A 27,624-nucleotide genomic window follows, 5' to 3' on the forward strand; every position below is an offset into this window, starting at 1 on the left:
GGGAGGTAGGGCTTAGCCTCATGCAAAATAGGAGACAATGCTTAGTCTCGATATAAGGAAAGGCAGTGCTTAACCTTATCCAGTTAAGGAGGCAGGGCTTAGCCTCATGCAAAATAGGAGACAATGCTTAGTCTCATGCAAAGAAAGGAGACAATGCTTAGTCTCATGCAAAGAAAGGAGACAATGCTTAGTCTCATGCAAGGAAAGGCAGTGCTTAGCCTTATGCAATTAGGGAGGCAAGGCTTAGCCTTATGCAAAATAGGAGACAATGCTTAGTCTCGATGTAAGGAAAGGCAGTGCTTAGCCTTATGCAGTTAAGGAGGCAGGGCTTAGCCTCATGCAAAATAGGAGACAATGCTTAGTCTCATGCAAATAAAGGAGACAATGCCTAGTCTCATGCAAGGAAAGGCAGTGCTTAGCCTTATGCAATTAGGGAGACACGGTTTAGCCTCATGAAAAATAGGAGACACGGTTTAGCCTCATGCAAAATAGGAGACAATGCTTAGTCTCGATGTAAGGAAAGTCAATGCTTAGCCTTATGCAGTTAAGGAGGCAATGCTTAGCCTCATACAAATAGGAGACAATGCTTAGTCTCATGCAAAGAAAGGAGACAATGCTTAGTCTCATGCAATTAGGGAGGCAGGGCTTAGCCTTATGCAAAGAAAATGATGAGTGATAGTAGAGTGTTTCTTAACTGGAGACGCTTGGGATAGATAATCTGCTATCTTGAACGTAGTGACCTGACGTGTCTGCAGATATTATTGTCTTACTGTGCCTGCATCCAAAGAAAAATTGTGAGTTTTGTAGAGGAAGGTTGGTTCGCGCTTTTGTCTTTTGCTTTGCCTATGCTCTTGTCTTCAGATCCTGTTTGAGTCACCTTGGGTAACATCTGGCTGTTTATAGAAATAAAGTTTTTTCGAAAGAAATGCATGCATTTGACGAATGTAGTTATTTAAAATATAGTAGTATGCAATATCAACTAAGTTAGATGAACCAATGACTGTGACATATTTTAGAGACATTGCGGCTTCCTTGCTCTAGAAGTTTGCGGGTCCTCCTCAAAATTCTGCCCCAGTTTAAAAGCAATTCTTTGACTGTTCTGTGTATGACGAAGTTGGCTGGACTTGCTTTAGAATTTTGAGGAGGATCCTCAAAATTCTACCCCAGTTTCTAACCATGGCAAAAATGAAGATTTTATTGAGATATGACCAAACCCACAAGGCTGCCTATGTATCCCCTCTTAAACGGGAATCAGGTCAAGCGTAGTTCAGTTACACGAAGAAATATAAACAATCTAAACATAGTATCTCTTGACTGCATCTGAGTTGATAGGTTTTGGCCAAACTTCTCCGTCCATCTCTACGAGTATGAGCGCTCCTCCTGTTAGTACTCTGTGAACCATGTAGGGCCCTTGCCAATTAGGTGAAAACTTCCCTTTGGCTTCATCTTGATGCGAGAAGATCCGCTTCAGCACTAGCTGTCCCGGTGTGAATTGTCTAGGCCTAACCCTTTTGTTGAAAGCTCTGGGCATTCTGTTTTGGTAAAGTTTACCGTGACATACTGCGTTTATTCTTTTTCCGTCAATGAGAGCTAGTTGTTCATAATGACTTCGTATACATTCTGCATCACTGAGTTCAGCCTCTTGTATGATTCTCAAAGAAGGAATTTCTACTTTGGCGGGAATGACGGCTTCAATTCCATAGACCAGCAAATAAGGAGTTGCCCCAGTTGATGTGCGAACCGTGGTACGATATCCAAGTAGGGCAAATGGTAGCTTCTCGTACCATTGTTTGTGATTATCTACCATCTTCCTTAATATCTTCTTGATGTTCTTATTGGCGGCTTCCACAACTCCATTCATTTGTGGCATGTATGCTGTGGAATTCTTATGCTTGATCCTGAAGGTTTCAGACATGGATTTCATCAAATAACTGTTAAGGTTAGCGGCGTTATCGGTGATGATTGGTTTCGGTGCCCCAAATCGACAGACAATACGATCCCTAACTAAATCTGCGATGACCTTTTTAGTTACAGCCTTGTAAGATGCGGCTTCAACCGATTTTGTGAAATAATGATGTTGAAAGTTGTTGAAAGTTCAAATTAGGCTATGTACGGTATGAATGGTTATGAGTTAAATGCATATGTATTGTTGTTTCCATTGTAAGCAAATCAAAAATATTTTTGGGAGTATCGATAGTCACTGAGGAAGGGTAGGTTGAAATAACCTAACCTCGAAACTACACCTGCTGGTGTAGGAGTGGATTGCAATTATTCTGCTTAATTGGGATGAGATGATTGATAGAAAAGGATGATGTCGATCCACACGGCATTGTGGTGAGATGGCCTAGCCAATCGGGTCGTGATTGGACACCATGCCGCACACATGGTGGTGATTGTGCTGGAAATTATAATTGAAATTGTGATTGTGGTTGATGTCTCAGATGAGATGGCCTAGCCGATCGGGTCGTGATCGGACTCCGTGCTAAAAGTACGGTGGTATTGGTATTGTGAACAGTGGTATATCAGTGCTAAAGATCTCCCAACCAAAAATAATAATATTATCATATTTAATATTATCTTTGTATTTTGGAAATTATTATGTTTTTAACTTGAAAATTGGATATCATTGATTGTTGATTGTTGTTTCCATGGTTTTCCCTTTTATGTTGGCATTCTATTTTGAAAGAGGACAGTTAGCATTACATACTAGTACTATTCCATATGTACTAACGTCCCTTTTGTCGGGGGCGCTGCATCTTCAATGGGTGCAGGTGGTTCATCAACGGGGCAGCCTTGGTCCTAATTATAGCAGTCACTCTCTATTCAACAGGTTTTGGTGAGCCCTACTCTATTCCGGGATTTATGTCATCTGACGTTGTATTTTGTACTATGAGGTATAGCTGGGGCCTTATCGCCTGCACTTCCATTATTCACTTTTGTTGTACTTAGAGGTTCCGTAGACAAGTTGTGGGTGGTATTCGATGTTGGGAATTGAACTATAAATGTTGGTATTTGGCAAACATGTTTTTCATTATATCTATAAACTTGTAATATTTTGGAAATTATGAATGAAGCTGCTAATGGAAATGAAATGGGAGTTGTTAATGAAATCTTTTCAATGTTTGATTAATGGAGTACATCTCCTCTTTATGCATGGATGAGTTTGGGTAGAAGGAAATATAATAGGCTTGCTCGGCCTGGTTCACTCGATTGAGCGCCGGTTGCACTCTCCGAGTTCTTGGAATGACAAAAACCTTCTCACCCACCATATATGCAACATCACGAACCTTCCTATCAGCATAACTCTTCTGTCTGGACTACGCTGAATGGAGCCGCTCCTGGATTAACTTCACCTTTTTTAAGGCATCACAGACTAAATCAATGCCCAACAACTTGGACTCCCCCAGCTCAAACCAACCAACTGGAGAATGATATCTCCTCACATATAAGGTCTCATAAGGAGCCATTTAGATACTCGACTGAAAGATGTTGTTGTAGACGAACTCTGCTAATGAAAGAAACTGATCCCATGAACCTCCAAAATTCATAACACAGGCATGCAACATATCCTCCAAAATCTAAATAGTGCACTCTGACTGCCCGTCGATCTGAGGATGGAATGTTGTACTCAACTCAACCCGTGTGCGCAACTCTCGGTGCACTGCTCTCCAAAACTGCAATGTGAACTGCGTGCCCTGATCAGAAATGATGGAGATGGGAACGCCATGCAAATGGATAATCTCCTGGATGTAAATCTAAGCCAGCCGCTCTACAAAATAGGAAGTCACCACCGGAATAAAGTGTGCGAACTTAGTCAACCGGTCCACAGTAACACAAACTGCGTCATATGTCAACAAAATCCATGGTAATACGTTCCCACTTCCACTCCGGTATCTCCAATCTCTAAATCAACCCTCCTGGTTTTTGATGCTCATATTTCACCTGTTGACAATTCAAACATCGAGAGACATAAGCAATGATATCGTTCTTCATTCTCTGCCACCAATAGTGTTGTTTCAAGTCATGATACATCTTCGTGACACCAGGGTGAATGGAATAGCGCAAGATGTGAGCCTCCTCAAGGATCAAATCTCTCAACCCATCAACATTTGGAACATAATTCCGGTCTTGAAGCTGCATAACACTATCATCATCAATCACAATCTCCTTAGCACCACCCCGTTGAACCGTATCCTTCAACACCAATAAGTGAGGATCATCAAACTGGCGATCCTTGATATGCTCCAACAACAATGACTGTGCCACAATACAATCAAGAACATGACTGGGCTCTGAGACATCCAATCTCACAAACTGATTGGCCAAGGCCTGAACATCCATGGCTAGTGGCCTCTCTGTTACCGGTAAATGCGAAGCTGCCCCTACTCTCTGCCTTTCTACTCAATGCATCGACCACCACATTGGCCTTCCCCAGATGATATACTTTAGTGATATAAGTCTTTCAGCAACTCTAACCATCTCTATTTCCGCAAATTAAGAGGGTATTTGGATTGGCTTAAAAGCTGGTCAAACTAGCTTAAAAGCAGGTTTGGGCTTATTTGAGTGTTTGGATAGACTATAAAAGTGCTTTTAAGCCAAATACTTTTAAGCTAAAACACCCAAAACAAGCCAAAAGCAATAAGTTGGGGTTGCCCAACTTATTGCTTTTTGGCTTATAAGCCCCTTTATGTTTGACCAAATAATTTACCTTATTATCCCTTTTACTTTTTCTAAATCAAAAACTATCCTTCCCTTACTAATTAAATCATGTGTCATCTAATGTCCGTTTTCAAGCTTTTTGATGCCATTCCCCAAAATTTTATCAATTTCTTTGAAGTTGTAAACGTAAAGCCAACGGTTGCTTTGGAAATGTTTGATACATTCTAATATTTTGTATACATTATTTTTTTTAGCTTCTTTTTTGGTTCCATAACATTTTTAAAAAGATTGATGTTGAATCCTTCATTTTTTAAAATTGGTGAAACTATATTCTAAATCCAATTTTTCAATGAGTCTACATGTTAACCTAGAATTTGAAGCTATGAGCGGAAAAAATATTTTTTGGTGAAATAATAGATTATTGCATGTTATTTAAATAAATAATTTATATTTAGGCAATCAGTTTAAATTGAAAGTGAACTAAATTATAATTTTTTTTGTATATGTATTAAATTAGAATAAAATATTATCGCAATAATCTTCTTTATAGTGTTAACAACTTTAAGGATATTTCAGTCATTTTAACAGAAACAAGTGCTTACCACCACTTATTTATCAAACACTTCCACAACTGTTTTTCAGCTTCAACACTTTTATCCAAACACTTAACTGCTTATTTATAAAACAAGCTTTGGCACTTAAAAAGTGCTTTTTAGAACTTATGCTTAAAAGCCACTTTTTTTAAGCCAATCCAAGCGGGCTCTAAGATCCTTCTACTTGAACAGGTGCTGGAGACTTTAATGGTCGGTATAGACCTCACAATGAACACCGTATAGATAGTGCCTCCGAATCTTCAATGCGTGAACAATAGCTACCAACCCGTCATGTATAGGGTAATTCTTCTCATGAACCATCAATTGTTGAGACGCGTAGGCAATCACCCTACCGTCTTGCATCAACACCGCGTCAAGCCCAATAAGTGACGCATCACAATACACAGTGTAAGATCCTGACCCTGTAGGCAATACTAACACCGGGGTTGTAGTCAATGCAGTCTTGAGCTTCTGAAAGCTCTCCTCACACTCATTCGACCACCTGAATGGGGAACCCTTCTGGGTCAATCTAGTCAAAGGTGCAGCAATGGACGAGAAACCCTCCACAAAACGGCCATAATAACCTGCCAAACAAAGAAAACTCGGAATCTCTATAGCTGAAGACGGTCTAGGCCAAATTTGAACTACCTAAATATTCTTCGGATCTACTTTGATCCCCTCACTAGACACCACATGGCCCAAGAACGCCATCGAATCAAGCCAAAACTCACACTTGGAGTAATTAGCATATAGCTTCTTCTCGTACAATCCTCATATGCTACTCATGATCCTCCTGGCTACGTGAGTACACCAGTATATCATCAATGAATACTATGACGAAAGAGTCCAGATATGGCTGGAATACACTGTTAATCAAATGCATAAAGGTTGCTAGGGCATTGGTTAGCCCAAATGATATCAGAAGAAACTCGTAGTGACCATAGCGGGTCCTGAATGCCTCTTTAGAATATCAGAAACCCGAATCTTTAACTGGTGATACACAGACCTCAAATAAATCTTAGAGAACACTCTATCACCCTAAAGCTGGTCAAATAAGTCATCAATGTGCGGTAGTGGGTACTTGTTCTTAATTGTGACTTGGTTCAACTGCCTGTAATCAATGCATATATGCATAGTAACATCCTTATTCTTCACAAATAGAACTGGTGCACCCCAAGGGGACACACTAGGCCTGATGAATCCCTTATCAAGTAGCTCCTAAATTTGTTCCTTCAATTCTTTCAACTCTGTTGGTGCCATTTGATATGGAGGAATAGATATAGGCTGAGTGACCGGCAACAGATCAATACCAAAATCAATGTCCATGTCGGGTGGCATGCCCAGAAGGTTTGCAGGAAATACATTTGGGAAGTCTCTCACTACCGAAACTGACTCAACGGTAGGAGTATCAGCACTAACATCCCTCACAAAAGCAAAATATGCCACATCCCTTCTCAACCATCTGTTGAGCCTTCAAATATGAAATCACTCTACTGAAAACATAATTCAAGGAACCTCTCCACTCAACTCTAGGCAACCCCGACATCACCAACGTCATAGTCTTAGCGTAAAAATCCAGAATAGCGTGACATGGTAACAACCAATACAAGCCTAAAATCACGTCAAAATCAACTATGGTAAGCAATAAAAGATCAATTCTCATCTCTAGCCATCCGATAGTCACCACACATAGTCTACAATAATAGAATGTAGATACATGAATAGGCATAACTGAGGAATCATGAGGCATATCAAAATAGCGAGCAAAGTATGATAACACATATGAATAAGTGTTACCAGGATCAAATAAACAGTATAGGGTAATCCCTCTTGAGCTGACTCATGTCCCCACACTCAAAATAACCCCTCCTCTAACGGAGCTGCTAACCCTGATAATCTGAATAGTTGCCCAAGGAACCCTATGCAGATAAAGCATCATAAAAACTATATGATGTCAACACACTAAATGATTACTGAGCTGAGCGTGCACTATAAGAATTGTGGCTAACTGAAGAACCATGAGGAACATGGCGAGCTGCTTGAATGGGCCTCGAAGAGGGGGTCTCTGCTGTAATAGGGCTGAGCTCATGATGAGGAACCACTGAAACCACCTGAACTTCGAGGCCTCTTGGCCTCCCGCTCCTCAAGCTCCTGCCTGTTAACCAGCTCGAAACATCTAGCAATCTCAACCACCTGGTCAAACCTAGCATTTGTCGCAACCTCCTGAGCCATAATGAAGCGTAAACCATAGTTGAGGCCATCATTGAACCTTCTAATCTTCTCCATCTCAGTGGGAACCAACCATACTACGTGACGAGTCAGCTCTGCAAACCTCATCTCATACTGAGTCACGGTCATACCCTCATAGCGTACCTGCTCAAACTGCCTACACAACTCCTCTCTGCGAGTCTGGGGGACAAACTTCCTAAGAAGAGAATTGAGAACCCATACCATGTAAGTGGCGCTACATTGACTGTCCTGCTCAACTCATAAGCCTGCCACCATTAGTAAGATGCCCCCATCAACTGAAGAGTAGTAAATAAAACCCCGTCGTTGTCCAAAATACCCGATGTGCGAAGAATCCGTTGACATCGGCTATAAAATCCTAAGCATCCTCCGACTCTGCTCTACTAAACTCTGGAGGATTAAGCCTCCCAAACCGCTCCAATATCTTCTACTCCTCATCACTCATATGGGGACCAACCTCGGCCCGAGTGGCAGTAACCGGCTGAACTAGCAGTACACCTGGTGTCTAGTGACCCTGAGCTAGCTGCTCTAGAGTACGGGCGGCAGGATTCTGGGAACCTCCCCTGGCCTGTAAAGTGACTGATGTAGTTGGAACAGAAACTATCTGAGCCAAGCTTATGCACACAGTCCACACCTCAGCCTCTACCGCGGGCCTGGCCTCTCGTGGCCCTAACTAGTGGAACTGGTGGTCGTACACATGATCTGGTCACACGTGTCCTCAGCATCTGTGAGAGAATAGAATAGTCAAGTTTAAAACATCATAAATAACAAAACCACACGAAAAGAATGAAAGAAAGTGAAGTTTCCTAACAGTTCGGTAACCTCTCGAAGACAAGTACAAACGCCTCTATACCGATCCGCAAGAGTCTACTAAACTTGCTCATGACTCGTAATACCTATAAACCTAGGGCTTTGAAACCAACTTGTCACGAACCAAAATTCAAACCCGTTATAATGGCGCCTAACACACCGGCTAGGCAAGCCGAAACATAATAATAAAGAACTAGAATAATGGAAATTTATAGAAAATGCATAAGTCTGAAATATCAATAAGACAAGATAAATGCCCTAGAAACTGGTAAATACGGAGTCATGAGCTCTAAAGCAGGAATACAAGTCTGAATAGACCAAGTACGATACTGTCTGAAATAAAAACAACAGTGTATAAGGAAAGAGACGCCAAGACTACGACCCAGAATGCAGTTCTACCTCGTCTCTTTGCGATAGCTCTGCTACTAGTCTCGGCTACTGATGACTGGGTCCGATACCTGGATCTGCACAATTAAGTATAGAGTGTAGTATGAGTACAACCGACCCAATGTACTCAATAAGTATCGTAACTAACCTCGGTGAGGTAAAAGAAGCAAGAATTATAAATGATAACTGCTATAACCTATACAGTTTCATAAATCCAACAAGTACGGAATAGTAATCTGTTCAAGTATAAGGTACAGAAAGGACTATCTTTGTATGTGTGTACAATTACTCAAAATCGCTTCTCAGTCACTGGTACATCATTTAAGATGATATGCAGATAAATCAGATAATAAACCATGGAAATTGCAAGTAAAGATAAAATGCAATTCCAAAATAACACTGGCCAAACTTTCCTCAACCTTTCCATATGCGTACCAAACCACTGACACCATCAAGAGAGAAACCTGAAATGGTGACCCTAGGAGAATGGATCCATATCCACATGCCGCACGGAAAACTCACATGTTGCACGGACAACTCGCATGCAATTAGAGTCAACCGCACGAGAAACTCACGTGCTAATAATATCAATAACTGGATCCGCACGGACAACTCATGTGCTACACAGACAACTCACATGCCAATAGTATCAACCGTACTGACAACTCACGTGCCAATAATCACAATCCACCCAGCGTGGTCATAGGCAACCAGTCCAGCTCCTAACACAGAGAAAGCAAATATGTGGGAATACATATACATGATCAATGATTACCAAGTTTCATACTCCTGGACTGGTATAAATAACATCCTATAGTGTGGGCATGTGCAATATGTGCTATCACAACTAGAACAAATATTTCATCATGAAATAGCATTTTATCAGGTTCAATCGGAAGAATAACCTCAACAAAATCTCGAATGTGATACAAATAGCTCATAAAGGGGTACAAATAGGAGAAACATCTCAACTTGAAGCTTAGCAATCAATTCAAGGCATATCATAGCCTAAGCACTACCCCGAGTATGCAAATAGTACCCTCGGTGCACGCATATGGGCTCAACCCCACACATATGCGCCACTCATAGCACGTAGCTAACACAAATAATTCAGGCAACTAGTGTCTCAACCAAGTTTAGGTAAGATACTTACCTCAAGCAAGCCAAATCACTCTGCTAACAAGCCTTTTCCATGCATATCGACCTATGGACGATCCGAATCTAGTCATAGTAACACAATACCATCAATAGAAGCCATAGGAAGTGTTTCCAAAAGATAAATCTAATACCTTTTACGTCAAGTCAAAATGTTAACTGAAAAAGTCAACCCCAGGCCCATATCTCGGAACCCGATAAAATTCATAAATTCTGCACACCCATTCAATTTCGAGACCAACCATACCAAAATCTTTCAATTTTAACACAAATCGACCCTCAAATCTCCAAATTTCACTCTCCAATAACATAGTCCAACAATCCCCAAATTCTATCGCAGATTCATGAATATTAGGCATAATAATCAATGGGTAATTAATATTTTTCAACAAAAGTGATAAATCAGCACTTAACTTCTTAGTAATGGTAAAAAGTGCTCCAAATATCGCCCTTAGCTGAACTCCACAACTCCAAAAATAAGAAAAATCTCAAACCCTTTGGCATATGTAGACTGCCCAGCTAAACCATACCTGCGGTCAATTTCCGCGATCCCCTCGTCCGCTTCTGCGGGCTCATAGATGAAAAAATCCCTTCGCACCTGCGACCCTTCTCCAGCCCTAACTAAGTCCACATTCGCGATCCCAGGACCGCATTTGCAGCATCGCACCTGCGGCAAATACCTCGCAAGTGGATTGCACCAGAACTGGAACCATTTCCCATTCCTCAAGTCCAAACATGAATCTGATAACCCTTTGAATCACCCCCGAGGCCCCCGGGACCCCGACCAAACATACCGACAAGTTCCAAAACACTATACAAACTTAGTCGAAGCCTCAAATCACACCAAACAACACCAAAACCACAAATTGCACATCGATTCAAGCCTAATAAACAAATGAAATTCCAACTTCTAAAACTAATGCTAAATCATATCAAAACAATTTCGAATGACCTCAAATTTTGCACACAAGTCATAAATGACAAAACAGACCTACTCCAACCCCCAAAACCAAAATCCAAATCCGGTATCAACAAGGTCAACTCTCGGTCAAACCTCTCAATCTTCCAAACATTCAACTTTCTAACTTCTGCCAAAAATTATCAAATCAACCTACGGACCTCCAAAATAACATCCGGACATACGCCTAAGTCCAAAATCACCATATGAAGCTATCAAAAATATTAAAACTCCATCCCGTAGTCGTTTGCACAAAAGACAAACTCCAGTCAACTCTTCCAACTTAAGCTTCCAATCTTGAGACTAAGTGTCCCAATTCACTCTGAAATATCCCCGTAACTAAATCAACCATCCAAAAAAGTCACATAACCATGAATGAACATAGAATAAGCAATAAACAGGGGAATGGGGCTACAATACACAAAATGACCGATCGGGTCGTTACACCTACTGAACTTGTTGGACGATTCTCTTATTTGGTTCTTTTTCCATCAAGGGTTACTATCGATTTGTTGCTTCTTTGGTGCACGAATTGTAATGTATGTGTCTCTAAATGTCATTTGGTGTGTCCTGTCAGTCGAATAACTTGTACTGGATAAGATGAGGTTATTAGACCTGGAATTAGTGTTATCAGATTTGGTTAAGGTATATTTGGAAGTATAATATTAGTAGTCAACCTAGAATTTAGCAATGGTTCTTATCAAGTAAGGAAGATCCACGACTTGTTGATCTGATGAGTAATTATAATTTTTTACGTGTTTCTTTAATCATTAGCAGTGTTTCAAAGGTCTGGAATAGAGTTTTGCTTGATATGAGGTATGTTGTCGGTACCGGATTGTTAACGAGCAGCTATTAAGGTTTGTAGAAATCACTATGAGTACAAGAGTTAGGCGGTACATCATGTGGTTATATCTTGGGAATATGGTTATGGCTTGATGCAGATTGGTGAGACTTGTACGGTGTTTATATGCGAGAATCGTATCTCATAAACAATTTCGAATGTTGGAATTTGGTTCTAAGGGTTATGTATTAAGGTTGAAGAAAGAATCTTCATTCAAGATTGTGCTAATAGGTTTATATATATTATGGTGACATGGGATTTCCCATGGGAAAGTGTATGATGAGTTTATACTGTGATTGGATAATTTTGGAATGACTCTTGGCACGTTCGAGGACGAATGTATGTTTAACTAGGGGAGAATGTAAGGACCTGACCGGTCATTTTGAGTTCTACAATTTCATTCTACGATTTTTACTTCAAGTAGCTTCATATGGTGTATTATGACTTGCGTGTAGGTTAGTTTTTACTTTCGAGTGGATTGGGATTTATTTGATAAAGTAATTCTCAATTTGGAAGCTTTAAGTTGGATGCGTTGACCAAGGTATGACTTTTGAGTAAACGACCTCGTATTGGTGATTTGATGATAACAATAGGTTTGTATGGTGATTTATGACTTGTGCATATGTTCGTTTTGAATTTGGATGTTCCTAGAAGATTTCAACTCTATTTGTCGAAAGTTCACAATTTGAAGAATTCGGGAGTTCATAGTTTTGACTGGGAGTTGACTTCGGTGTTATCGGACTTGTATTGTGGTTTTGAGACCTTCTATAGGTTTATTTTGATTATTGGGACTTGTGTGCAAAATTTAGTTGTGATCCAGAATGTTTAAGTGTGATTCGAACGTGTTCGGCAATGTTTGAAGGTTTTAAAATTTAAGAAAGGATTTTATCGTTGATTCGCGGTTTTGCTGTCATTTATGATGTTTCGAGATTTTGGATAAGTTAGGATAATGTATATGGACTTATTGGTATGATTGGTTGGGGTTAGGATAATGTATATGGACTTATTAGTATGATTGGTTGGGGTCTCGAGGGGCTCGGGTGACTTTCAAAGAAATTTTGGCTCATTTCGGATGATGTTTGTATTGCTAGTTTGCTAGTGTCAGGTAATGCATCATGATCGCGAGCCAGGTATCGTGTTCGCAAAGAGGGAGGTGAGCTGGAGGGCTTTGTGAATTGCGTTTTCGACTCTATGCATGAAGGTCTTCACATTCATGTGTGCTGGACCGCGTTCGCAGAGGGCGATTGGGAGCTGGGAGCGTTCACAGGGCACGTACGCATTCGCGATGTTTTGGGCACGCTAGTCATTGGGTTCTTTAGCTAGGCTTTGCATTCACGATGGAGGATTTTGGTCAGAGGCAACTTTGTGCTTTGCAAACCCGAGGAGTTTTCCGCGTTCGTGAAGGGTACCTCTGGGCAGACTTATCTAAGATGTTATTTCGGGATATAACCCATTGTTTTATATTTTGAGCCCTAGACTTCGAGAAGAGGAGATTTTGAAGAGCAATTTCACTACTACCTTGGAGGTAAGTAATTGTGCTATGCAAAAAACAAATATTGATTACCCATGGATTTCAACACCTAAAACTTTGAATTTTGAAAGGAAATTTGAGGATTTTATCTACATTTTAAGAGAGTGTATTTTGGGAATTTGAGCAGTGATTTGGAGTCGGTTTTGGAATATAATAATATATTTGGACTCTTATGGTTCATCGGTTTTTTGTATTGGTTTCATTTTTCGGGCACACAGGCCCGGGTTGACTTTTGGGAATTCTTTCAAAGATCGAAGCTTTATGGATTGGCATCGTTTCCTATGGCATTGGTGGACTTCCTTGGTTGGTGTTTGGCTAGATTTTAGCCGGTTGGTCGATATTTTTAAGCTGTACAAGTTATATATAGTGAGTATCCTTGACTTGAGACCTCGTCACTACTTCACTGAGGTTAATTAGGATACTTACTGAGTATATGTGATCGATTTTACTCATACTACACTTATGCACCTTGCATGCAGATCTTAGGGCCAAGCTATTGTGGATGACAGAGGATGGCATTGAAGATGTACCTGTATTCTAGATATTGCTACCACTTGTTCTTGGAAGTTCTGGATTGAACTTCTATTTATGTATATTTGAACAGATATTGTATTCATTCTTTGTACCAGCTTTGTAAATCTAAATCTTTCACTTGAGTTACAATATTCTATGTTTGGCTTACCTAGCTTGTCAGGGTTAGGTGTCATACGACTATATGAATTTTGGGTCGTGATAATGCATGATTAAACAAATCATGTCACATGGATCCACATATAGAGAAGATATGTACAGTGAATTAGCTCATCAAGTAAGGCAACATATAGAGAAGATATGTATAAAGGCTTGTATACATTCAGAAGCTAGAATATATAGGAGATATGTAGTAAAATCATGTATACATCCAAGGAGTTTGAAAATAAAGAAGAGATGCAAAGTCCAACCAAAGATTAATTTTCCATAAACCATGTCAACCAGAAACTTATCGGTTTCTCGCAACTTGCATGTACACCATCAAGAGAGAAATATGTGAGGGTAACCCTAGGGGGCATGTCTAATGACTCGGCCGGCCGTTTTGTGTATTTTAGTCTCGTTCCCTTATTTATCACTTATTCTATGTTCATTTATGGTTATTTGACTTGTTGGGGTAGTTGGTTTGATTTCGGAGATGTTACGGAGTGAATTGGGACACTTGGTCCCAAGGTTGGAAGTTCCGGATATTGATTTGGAGGTCTGTAGGTCGTTTTGGCTTAAATTGGAAAAAGTTAAAAAGTTAAAGGTTTGGAAGGTTGAGAGGTTTGACCGAGAGTTGACTTTGTTGATACCGGGCTCGAAGTTTGCTTCCGGAAGTTGGAGAAGGTCTGTTGTGTCATTTATGACTTATGTACAAAATTTGAGGTCAATCGGAGTTGGTTTGATAGGTTTCGGCATGGGTTTAGAAGTTGTAAATTCATTAGTTTGTTAGGCTTGAATTGGGGTGCAATTCCTGATTTTGATGTTGTTTGACATGATTTGAGGCTTCAACTAAGTTCGTATCATGTTTTAGGATGTGTTGGTATGTTTGGATGGGGTCCCGAGGGCCTCGGGTAAGATTCGGATTGATTTCGGATTTGTTTTAGACTTAGGATCTTGGCTGAGTTTTCTGATGCCTGGTTTGATCGCTTCTGCGAGATTGCGGCTGCAGGTGCGAAGTTGCAGAAGCGACAGGCTCATCGCAGGTGCGTAGTTTGGCTGGGCTTGGAAGAGGACACAGATGACAGGCTTTTTCAGAATCTGGGAGCCCGCAGGTGCGAGGAAACTGCCGCAGAAGTGGATTTTGGGCAGGAGAGCTGGAGTCGCAGAAGTAGATTATCTCCGCAGGTGCGGACGCACAGGAGCGAAGGTTGGACCGCAGAAGCGGCCCCGCATGTGCGATAAAGTGGACCGCAGGTGATCGAGGTCAGGAGCTTAAGTGATTACCGCAGGTGCAAAAATTTGACCATAGATGCGGCTCCGCAGAAGCGTAAGTTGGATCGCATATGCGATTTCACTAGTAGAAACTATATGTCGAAGGGTTTCGAGTTTTTCTCTTATTTTGGACTTGTGGAGCTCGGCTAAGGCGATGTTTGGGAGGGATTTCACTATAATTCAAGAGGTAAGTGACTTTTGATCACTTTTGTCCATAAATATTGAATACCCATTGATTTTTACACCTAGATTATGAGTGTTTGACGTGAAATTTAGGGGATTTTTGGTCTATGTATTGAAGAGTAAGATTTGGGGATTTGAGGGTCGATTTGTGTTGAAATTGGATGATTTTGGTATGGTTGGACTCCTAATTGAATGGGTATTCAAATTTTGTGAATTTTGTCAGGTTCTGATGCGTGGGCCCGAGGTTGACTTTTTGGGTTGACTTTTTTATTTTGGTTAAAGATCTTAGCTTTATTGTATGAAATCAATTCATATAGCTTGTATTGATTATATTAAGTTGCTTGTGACTATATTCGAGCCTTTCAAAGGCCGATTAACGAGGCAAGGGCTTGTTGGAATAGTGAGTTGCGCACTTAGAGGTAAGTAATATTTCTAAACTTTGTATTGAGGGTATCTATCCCTGGAAAACATGTTATTTGTGTTGTGTTGGGGTGACGCACATGCAAGGTGACGAGCGTTTCAGTGTGCACTGTGGTAATTATGATCTGGTTGATTCTTTTGTACTATGTTGTTATCAAGTCTTGTTCCATCCATGAAATCCTACTTGTTAAAGTAATTGGACTGTGATTCATGTTAGAAATCATGTTTAGGTAATGTGCTTATTCAGTTGAGACCTAATGAGGTTAATTATGATGTTTTGAGTTATCTGTTTTACCTGTAATTATGTACTCAGTCTTGATTTCTTCATTTGTATGTCATATCTTAGTCTTTGTTATCATTCATTGTTAGGTCACATGCTATTATTATTTGGTCTAAGTGATATGAGATTGTGAACCCTTGAGACTTGAGATATTGATGACTGAGGTGAGCTTGAGAGCCAGATTGTGAGTGTTATTGTAGATCGAGTTGCAGGACTTATTGGCTTATTCATTATTGTGGATCATATTGCACGTCACAACAGGCCTTATAGGCTTTATATTAGCGCCTGGGCAGGATCCGCCCCTCCGGAGTCTGACACACCAGCAATGAGCGCAGGCACAATGATGTATATACACGTGCTTTGGTAAGGGGCATTGATGTCAGGCACCCGTATAGTGCTGAGTGATTGTGTGTGTGATGGGTGGGTATTTGAGATGGACCGGTTGAGTACTCTGAGAGCGGGAGTACCAGGAAATATCATTGTGATACCTCACATTTGACATGCATATTGTACATGTAGGCATAGAGATGTACCATTCCTCATACTATCTATACTTGACATGATATTAGCAGTGTTAGTCTTTAACTGTGAACTTGAAAGCATGTCTAAATTTTGTACAATGAACGAATTGAATATGGAAGTCTCTCTGAGTTATTTACTGTCATTGTCATTATCTCACATGTGTTGTCATTATATTGGTTCTGACTGTATCCATCTGAGCTCGTCACTGCTTTCAACCCAAGGTTAGTCATGTTACTTATTAAGTACATTAGGTCGGTTGTACTCATACTACACTCCACACTTCGTGTGCAGGTCCAGGTACATCTGGACACGGTGATTTCTAGATCATTGTCAGTACTTGCTTGGAGACTTCAAGGTAGCTGTTATGGCATCCGTAGACCTTGACTCTCTTTTCCTTTTATTTTATTTAGTATTCTTCTATTATTCAGACAATTGTACTAGAGTTTTGTTTTATGTTGATACTTAGTAGTGCTCATGTACTCATTGACACCAGATTTTGGGATGGTTGTAGTAGAGCTTCAGTTACTTTTATCAAATATTTATGAGATTTTCTGATGTTGAGTTTAACAAAACATGTTTTATTCCAAATGTTTAGATGTTATGTGATTGTCGGCTTGCTAGCAAGTGTGTTAGGCGACATCACGACAGGTTGGAATTTTGGGTTGTGACATGATAGATACTTATCCACACACTGCACGGACAACTCGCGTGCCATAGCCGCACAAACAACTCACGTGCCATAATCATAACAACCGCACGGACAGCTCATGTGCCTTAAAAACTCAACCCGCACAGACCACTCACGTGACGCAAAATCAGCCCATCATACAGAAAACATATACAAGAATACATATATACAAATAACGAATATTAAATCACATACTCATGGATGGAAAAAGATATCACGCTAAGGTATATGCATGTGCGAGTGTACAACTATAGCTCTGATCAGAGGGGTACACCATGCAACAACAAATATCATGATCAACTGAAATCAAAAACTGCACATGATCTCTAGCATGATTCATCGATTTCGTGTAGTTATACAAATATTTAAAGCATGATAGCAAGAACACATTATCCAACTCAAGGCATTGTACAGCCTAAAGACTACTCCGGTCAAAATTTATACATAGAACCCATATATACGCTCGTCACCTCACGTATACGTCGCTTCTCACATATTTCAATTAGACAAACAAAGTCATATCCTAAGGGTTGTTCCGTCAACAATATTAGGCAAGATACTTACCTCATCTGGGCTAGTCCAAAGCTCCAAAATCGCATTTCCTTGAGAAATACCTCCAACTGGCTCAAATTTAGCCAAACATCAACCAAGGAAGTCCACCAATGCCATAGGAAACAATCCCAATCCATAAAGCTTTGATCTTTGATGAATTCCCCGAAAGGTAAACAAAAATCAACCCTGGGCCCGCCTGTCCGAATTTCGAAACCAGTACATACCATAATTTGATGACCCATAACCTGCCGAATCCAAATATATGAGTAGATTCCAAAACCAAGTCCAAATCGATACTCAAATCCTCAAAATACACTCTCTTAAAGTTTAGTCAAAATCCCCAAATTTCATCTCAAAACTTCATGTTTTTGGTATTAATAATTCTTGAAATAATAAAAAAAACAAATAGAAATCACTTAGCCCAAAGTCTTGTGTGAAAATCTCTATGAGAAATCGCCCTTCTCCAAGTCTAGGATTCAAAATATGAGAAATGACCTCAAAATCATATCACGACCCAAACTCCCACCAGAGTCGTGATGGCGCCTAACACCGCTTTCTAGGTAAGCCAACAACAAATATGCTGAAAATAAAATTCAATAATGACAAGAAATAGCCTCAAAAGCGGAATGGTATAAATAACTGAAGTTAAAATGTTAATACAAATGAATCCACCCCAAAATTTAGTATCACCAAGTGCATGAGCTTATAGAATACTAAATACAAAATCTAAATAAGATACAATACTATCTGGAAGACTAAACAGTAGACACATAAGATAAAATAGGGGACTTCAAGGCCTACGAATGACACAGCAGTGCTACCTCGAGATCTCCAATCAAATCCGGATACAGGTCACTAGCAACCACTGTTATCAGCAATACCTAGATCTACACACGAAGTGCAGAGTGCAGTCTGAGTACAACCAACCTCATGTACTCAATAAGTAGCAAGCCTAACCTCGAGCTGAAAGCAGTGACTATCTTGGCAAGGCCTGATGCTCACTTTCCATAGCCAACAATAGCAATAACAGCAAAATAATAGCATATACAGAAAAAGCAGCTCAAATAATAACAGGCTCAGCTTAACACAACATAAGGAAAACTAGGAATGCTTTTCAGATATAACAGGCAAGGCATCAACTTCCACCGAATTTACCGATACAGGTAATTAACAAGATACAACGGTAATACCATGCTCTAAGCATCAAGTAGAGCTATCGAATACTAATCAGCATGAGAGATAATACAACTGTATGCCTGCATGTCAGATATACATGCCAAATCAATAAAGAATCACAGTTAAAAGATCAAGTATACTAACTCTCAGCACATTAAAAGGTCCATGGCATACAGTGCCCCTCAATCATAGTCTTAGCACTCTCACGGTGCCTGGCAAGATGCCCATGGATCCTCACACACACACACATAAACACTCTCAGCATTGTACAGGTACCTGATATAAGTCCCTCACACAGCATGTAACGTGTGTCTGCACTCATAGGTCCCAAAAACCATGGGTTATCACCTGACTTTAGACGAGCGGATCTTAGAAGTGCTAATCGAATCAAAGTCAACGATCATCATGACACAACCCAAATGGCCTGGTGCATGCATCACCTCACTATTAATACCACTCAGTCCAATATGGGGCCTGGCGTATGCATTACCTCAATATCAATATCAATATGGCTCTATGGCCCCAGCTCAGTCATTAATCCGCTAAGATGTCAATATGCCAACGTGCCACAAATCCACTCAAAACCATGTCACATAAGTAAGGACGCAAACAACATGTGAGATAACATGTAAGAAGTATACAAAGAGGGTAATATAATACATGGATGTAATATCATGACAGAAAAGTATGATTACGGCTAAGACAAATAGCTTAACATAGCAAAAACATCCTTATCATGCCTCAACAAATAAGAAAATAGCCTAGACATGATTTCTAGCATGAATAATAGCCTACGTAGTCATACAAGAGGAGAAACTACGATTTCAAATAAGTGTGATAGCAAAATAAGGCATATAATGGCCTAAGAACTACTCGGATCATGAATAACCATGTTAGGAAAGATACTTACCTCATCCAGCTAGTCTTCAACCTCAACTCGTGTCAAAACCTCGATCTAGCTCTCAAATCATGCAAATCCAAGCCAAACATCTTCCAAGGAAGTCAACAATGCCATAGAAAATGATCTCAATCTATAAAGCTTCGATCTTTGATGAAATTCCCAAAAATCATCAAAAGTTAACCCGGGCCCACTTGCCCAAAATTTGAAACCAATACAAAAATCTGATGACCCATAAGCTGTCGAGATTAGTATCCAAAATGGAGCCCAAATCGGTACTCAAATCCCCTAAAATACACTCTCTTAAGGTATAAGCAAAACCCCCAAATTTCCTATCAAAATTCTAAGTTTTTGGTGTAGAAATTCATGGATAATTAATATATAAAGCCAAATACAAGAAAAAATTGCTTACCTCCAATATAGTTGTGAAATAGCTCTTCCAAATCTCCTATTCTCGAAGTCTAAGGCTTAAAATATGGAATATTAGGCAAAGTCCCAAAATTGGCAACTTAAATGCACTGCCCAGCAGTACCTGCATGATTGCGGTTGTACCCTTGGGATCGCGAAGGTCAATCTGCCTCCAGCTCCAGCTATGTTTCGTGAACGCGAAGCCTCCTATGTGAACGCGAAGGTCCACACTACCCAGGCCTTCGCGAACGCGACACTGCCAAGGCGAACATGACGGCCAAACCCCACCTGACAAACAAAGCTCCACTAACATGACCTCTTCATCGCGAACGCGATGAACAAATCTCCAGGGACCCCAAAACACACCTCTGGTTCGCGATGCTCCAACCATTATTGCGATGCTCAGCAAAATAGCACCAGAAAGCAGCAATGCAACACAACCAAAAATGATAAAGATCAATCTCTTAAGTTCATAAACTTCCAACTTCGAACCAAGCGTCCAATTCATGCCTAACCAACTTGGATTCCAACCAAACTTTGCGTACAAGTCCCAAAAGACAAAATGAACCCCTTTTGACTTTTGGAACAATAATCTGCACCCGATACCATCAAAGTCAACTCCTTATACGACAGACAATAGCAAATATCATACATAACAGGACATAACACCTACACATGATCTCTAGCATGATTCATGGAGCTCGCGTTGTCATACAAGCATATAAAGCATGATAGCAAGAAGCACAATATCCAAATCAAGGCATAGTATAGCCTAAAGACTACTCCTATCATGAATCATATAGCACCCATATATATGTTTGTCACCTCGCATATAAGTCATTTCTCACACATTTCAATTAGTCAAACAAAGTCATATCCTAAGGGTTATTTCCTCAATAGGATTAGGCAAGATACTTACCTCAAACAAGCCTAATCAATACTCAAAAAATGTCTCCCCGTGTGAATTGACCTTCGAATGGATCAAATCTAGCCAAAAACAACTCAATAACATCAAATAATGGCATAGGAATCAAACCCAAATGATAAAGGTTGAATCTTTAATCAAACACTCAAATTCTGTCACGCCCCGAACTTAGGGAGCGCGACCGGTGCTCAACCGAGTAAACTCAGTCGAGCACACCTAATTTGTATTAACCTCTCATCATTACTCATGCAAAATTTACCATAACATAAAAAGATCTTGACTTTCATATTAAATACGTTTAGCTCAATAGCCCATATTTTCTTTCTCGTGGTGGTTACACAGCTCTATAAATAGTTGTAAATACTGTGAACATAAATACACGACAAAACTCAAAACTTTAATTACATGACCCACAGTGTACATGAAACTTCTATGACAATAGATACCTAAGTACATAAAATCAACTAGACTCGAATGCCCACTGGAATTGTAGCGGGCTCACCATAATCTACTGCGCAAAATATCCCTACCAAAGATCTAAATCATCCTGTAGAAGTATACCTGCATCCATTAAAAGATGCAGCGCCCCAGCAAAAGGAAGTGAGTACATGTAGAATAGTACTCGCATGTAAGGAAAACAGAACAACATATGAAATCATGGTAATTCAAATAAGAGTCATATGAAGTACATCATTTTAAATTTCATTTAGGATTAACTGAGCCATATAAACTATGCGTGTAATACATAATACAAAGTAATTGAAACAACATGTTCAAACAAGGCCAATGAAAATGGCACGTAATGTCTGCATTAACAATGGGTTTCACTAGACCGTCCATATCCCTCTCTCATCTTACACCTATACATTTCATAGACCATCCTTAATGTTCACATGTAATATTAAACACATATGTCTTTCATAGACCATTCATAGGATTCCATAGATTATACACCTATGTGTCTCATGGACCATTCATAGGATTCACATATACCATACAATACACATGTGTGTTTCATAGACCGTTCACAGTGTTTACTTATATAATACACATGTGCGTTTCATAGACCATTCACAGTGTTTACTTACACAATACACTTGTGCGTTTCATAAACCATCCACAAGATTTCATAACACAATATACCTATGCATTTCATAGACCGTCCATAGGATTTCATATCACAATATACCTATGCGTTTCATAGACCGTCCACAGGATTTCATAACATAATATACCTATGCGTTTCACAGACCGTCCATAGGATTTCATATCACAATATACTTGTGCGTTTCATAGACCGTTCACAGTATTTAAATACATAATACACTTATGTGTTTCATAAACCATCCACAAGATTTCATAACACAATATACCTATGCGTTTCATACACCATCCATAGGATTTCATATCACAATATACTGCGTTTCATAGACCGTCCACAGGATTTCATAACACAATATACCTATGCGTTTCATAGATCGTCCATAGGATTTCATAACACAATATACCTATGCACTTCATAGACCGTCCACAGGATTTCGTAATACAATATACCTATGTGTTCCATAGACCATCCACAGGATTTCATAACAGAATATACTTATGCATTTCATAGACCGTCCACAGGATTTCATAACACAATATACCTATGTGTTTCATAGACCATCCACAGGATTTCATAACAGAATATACCTATACGTTTCATAGACCTTCCACAGGATTTCATAACAAAATATACCTATGCGTTTCATAGACCGTCTATAGGATTTCATAACAGAATATACATATGTGTTTCATAGACCGTCCACAGGATTTCATAACAGAATATACCTATGCGTTTCATAGATCGTCCATAGGGTTCATGCACATCATTATGCATATAATCATATATAAACTCAAAGAGACATGATTAATATTACATTAAGTTCGTAAGTTCCCGGATCATTGGAGCACTTCATGTTCATGCTCATCATGGAGAAACATAGCACATTACATTAGCACATACATGGTGAATCAATAATTGAATTTCATTGGCACATGAGCCCAATTTCTTTTCTTAAGGTTCATCATCATTTAACACAGGACATCTCCGTTTCATCTTGTTATTCACTCACTTGACGTATTGAGGTCATTAGCTAAGTTCGTGATTCTTGAGAACTTAACATAGAAGTCATTTACATACATTATTTCAGAAGCATACAACTATAGTTGAAACCATTGGGACATACAACACCTCATAATTCTCATTTGGTTGCTGGTTATAGTTATGCAGATATTAGTTATACATGTATTAGTTATGCAGGTATTAGCTATACAGGAATAAGTAATGCAGTGATTAGTTTTGCAGGTATTAGTTACGCATGGATTATCTTTTTTTAATATTTGGTTTGTTGTATTAGAAATTGATATACAATATATAAATTTTAAGTAAAATACTTATTTATTGATTTTGTCTCTAATAGATTGAGAAGAGGAAGAGCTTAGGAGTGAGGCATCAATATCTCCATGCTTGTTCTCCAAAAGGTTTGATGCAGATCAATCTATAGAAGGAACCTTTATGTGTAAAATAATAGGGGTTCATTATTTCATTGGCTCCCGTTTTGCCATACATATTATTCTTCATTCATGGCACGGTGGCCGTATCTTATATTCCATACTTTTATTTCATTACTTTCAGGACTCATTATCATATTTCATACATCATTTCATTTCATTGGCTCTATTGGCCACAATCATAACTTTCATTATTGCGACGGTGTCTACACTTTATATCCCTAACTCACTACTTTCACTTTCAAGCATCTTTATAGATTATCGACAACAAAGAATCTCTAATCACGACTTTTAGTACACCTATGTGCAAATAAGAGTATTATGTACATTGAGACTTCTTAAAACACTACTTGGAGTCATAACATTTTTATACCCAACTCATGCTTTGAACACATTCCCGAAGGATAACATCATATGATAAGAGCATCTGAAATACATTTTTGATATATATATACCTTCCAACACAAAGCTTATTCGGAATAATTAATTTATAAAGAATAACTCCGGACATTACAAGACCATCATGGAATTCAATTCTATGAAAGAAGCTTAGCCAACATACCTCGCTTTGAGCTTTTCTTAAATTACTACAACATTCCAAAAATTCTAGCAATCCAATCTATTTTGAGACATGATAAAATTGAACCATAATTAGGAAGATATTCATGGTTTCAGCTCATTTGAGAATTTTATCAAACACTAGGTATGCATATTTGGCTACAAGGTTCTTCTACAAGATTTCCTTCACTGTACAACCAAATCCTTACTTATTTAAGCTCAATAATCTTTCCATAAATCTTATTGGTACATGCATGTATAAATAACACTCTCACACCCAAGAATCATACTCTCAATCAACCATCTTCTACCCAAATCCGAAATTAAAAACTAAGGTATGGAACCTTACCTCTTAAATGAAGAACTTGAGGGATTACTTGTTGGATTTCAAGGCTTGGACAAAATCTTGATGAACAAAGCACTTGAGCTTCTTCCTCTCTCTAGCACACTCTCACTTCTCTCTAAAAATATCTGATTTTTGCTCCAAAATGAGCTTCAAGGGTTATTTATCGAAGTTGGTTCGGGTTATAAAGATAGAAAAATGGATACTATGAAATTCCGGACTGGGCTACAGACCTGGCCTCACGAGCGATATAGCATGGTCTAGCGTGCTACAGACCTGGTCTCGCGAACTCTGTAGCGAGCTACAGACCTGGCCTCGCGAGCTCTGTAGTGAGTTATAGAGCATCCTTTAGGTATTTGAACATAACTTCTTGTAGGAATGTCCAATGACAATCGGTTTGAAGCGTTAGAAACTAGACTCAAAGGGATTTAATTTGATAGGTAGAGCGCCTCATAAGTCGTTATAGTTTGGTAGAAGAATGCATTTGAAGTAGGATCTTGTGCGAATTGAGACATCCATTCCACTTAATGTATCCAACTTATTCTACACGAATTCTTTCCATTCACAAAACTCTTTAGTATGTTTCAACACACCTTAAACATATATTTTTCATTTCGAAATAATGTGGTTCTATCCCATGGGTCTCCTTTAGTACTCTAACACGCTATTCCCAAATACCGTTGGCGTACTTTAAAAATATTAAATCATTAGAAAAGTTTTAACGGGGCCTTACAAAATCAACCAAAAAGTCAACTAGGGTATGCGCACCCTAAACCCGACAAAACTCATAAATCCCGAACATCCATTTGAATACGAGTCCAAATATATAAGATTCATCCAAAGCCAACTCCAAATCGGGGTTCAAATCTCAATTTTTCACTTTAGAAAAGTTTTACCCAAAAAACCCCCACCAATTTTCCTCTCTTAGATTCACCAATCAAATGCCAAAATCAAATATATAATCAAGAATAATAATCGAATCCGAGTCAAGTCCACTTACCCAATCCAAGTGGGTGAAAATCGCCTAAAACATTGCCTTCATCCAAGCTCCCAATCTCAAAATATGATAAAATGGGCTCAAAGTCCGAAAATCACAACTTAATACATTGCCCAGCAGTACCCTTCACTAACGCAAGCCCTTCTCCGTGTTCGCGAAACACAAGCCCAGCCTCTAACAAAAACCTCCTACACAAACGCAAAGCCAAATTCGCGAACGCGATGACCAGCATGCCCAACACACCTCGAACGCGAAATCTCCCTGCGGACACGATGCACACAGCTCTCAATCGCCCTACGCAAGTGCGGTCCAGTGTACGCGAACGCAAATACCTTCAGGCCCAAAACCTTCGGGAATGCGATTTACAAAGCCCCATATCCCGAAATACACTATCACGGTGGATCCTTTATGATCACGAAGAACATCTAAGGCATCAGAAACCAGCAGGTCCAAACATCACAAAGATGGTCTGAAACCACCCTGAATCACACCCGAGGCTCCCGGAACCCCGTACAAACATACCAACAAGTCCAAATACATTATCCAAACTTACCCAAATCTCAAAACATCATAGATAATATCAAAACCAAGAATCGAAGATCACGATCATTCTCTTAAGCTTGAAACATCACCGAACGCATCTGAATCCTATTGAATCAACTCGGAATGAAACCAAACTTTGTACACAAGTTCCAAATAACAAAACGGGCCTATTCTAAGTCCCGGAATAACAATATGAACCCGAGAGCCTTAAAGTCTACTCATGGTCAAACTTATGAAATCTCTAAACCTCCAAATTGCTAATTTTTGATAAGTATAGCCAAATCCTCCTACGAACATCCAAATACAAATTTGAATGTACGCCCAAGTCCAAATTCACCATACGAACCTATCGGAACCATCAAAATACGAATTCGATATTGTTTACACAAAAGTCAAACCTTGTCAACTCTTCCAACTTAAAGCATCTAGATTGAGAATTACTTTTCTAAATCAATCCCGAACTTCCATAAATTCAAAACCAACCATGCACGCGAGTTGTAATGCATCATATAAAGCTACTCAAGTCCTCAAACCACCAAAGGGAATGCCAATGCTCAGAACGACCGGTTAGGTCATTACATTCTCCCCTACTAATATATATGTTCGTGCTCGAACATGCTAGGAGTCGTTCCAAATCCATCAAATCACTATATAACTCACCATGCAAATGCTTATGGGTAATCCCACATAACCTCAAATGATATAAGCCCGCCAACACAACCTAACTAAAGATTCTTTCTTCAACCTTAGTCCATAAACCTTAGAACAAAATTCCAACATTTGGAATTTATTATAAGATCCAATTCTCGCATATATACATTGTATAAGTCTCCTCAAGATGCGTCAAGCCATAACTATATTCCCAAGATGTAACCACACGATGTGCCACATAACTTATGTGCTCATAGTAATATCTCCATACCACAATAGCATCTCATTAACAAACCTGGTACCGATAACATACCTCATATAAAATAGAACCTTGTCCAAACCTTAACATTGCTAATGACAAAAGAGACATGTAGAAATTCATAACAACCCATCAAATCAACAAGTCATGGAGTTCTCTCACCGTACAAGAACTATTTCCAAATTCTAAGCTGACTACTGACATTATTCTTCCACCTATACCTTAACCAAATCTAATGGCACTAATTCCAGGTCCAAAAATATCATTTCACCCAGTACAAGCTACTCAACTGACAGGCCACACCAAATGACACCTAGAGCCATATACGGTGCAATTCGTGCACCCTCAAGCAACAACTCGAATATAACTAAAGATGGAAAGAGAACCAAATAAGAGAACCATCTAACAAGTTCAACAGATATAACCACAAGGCACAATGCTATGAACATATTCCACAAGAGAGAAGAAAAACACAAAAGATAAGCACAAAGAATCAAAAACAACTCCGTTGTGGCGCGTAACCCGATCCAATACACCAACTCA

This window comes from Nicotiana tabacum, chromosome 2, assembly GCF_000715075.1.
Source record: "Nicotiana tabacum cultivar K326 chromosome 2, ASM71507v2, whole genome shotgun sequence".
NCBI classification, from domain to species: domain Eukaryota; kingdom Viridiplantae; phylum Streptophyta; class Magnoliopsida; order Solanales; family Solanaceae; genus Nicotiana; species Nicotiana tabacum.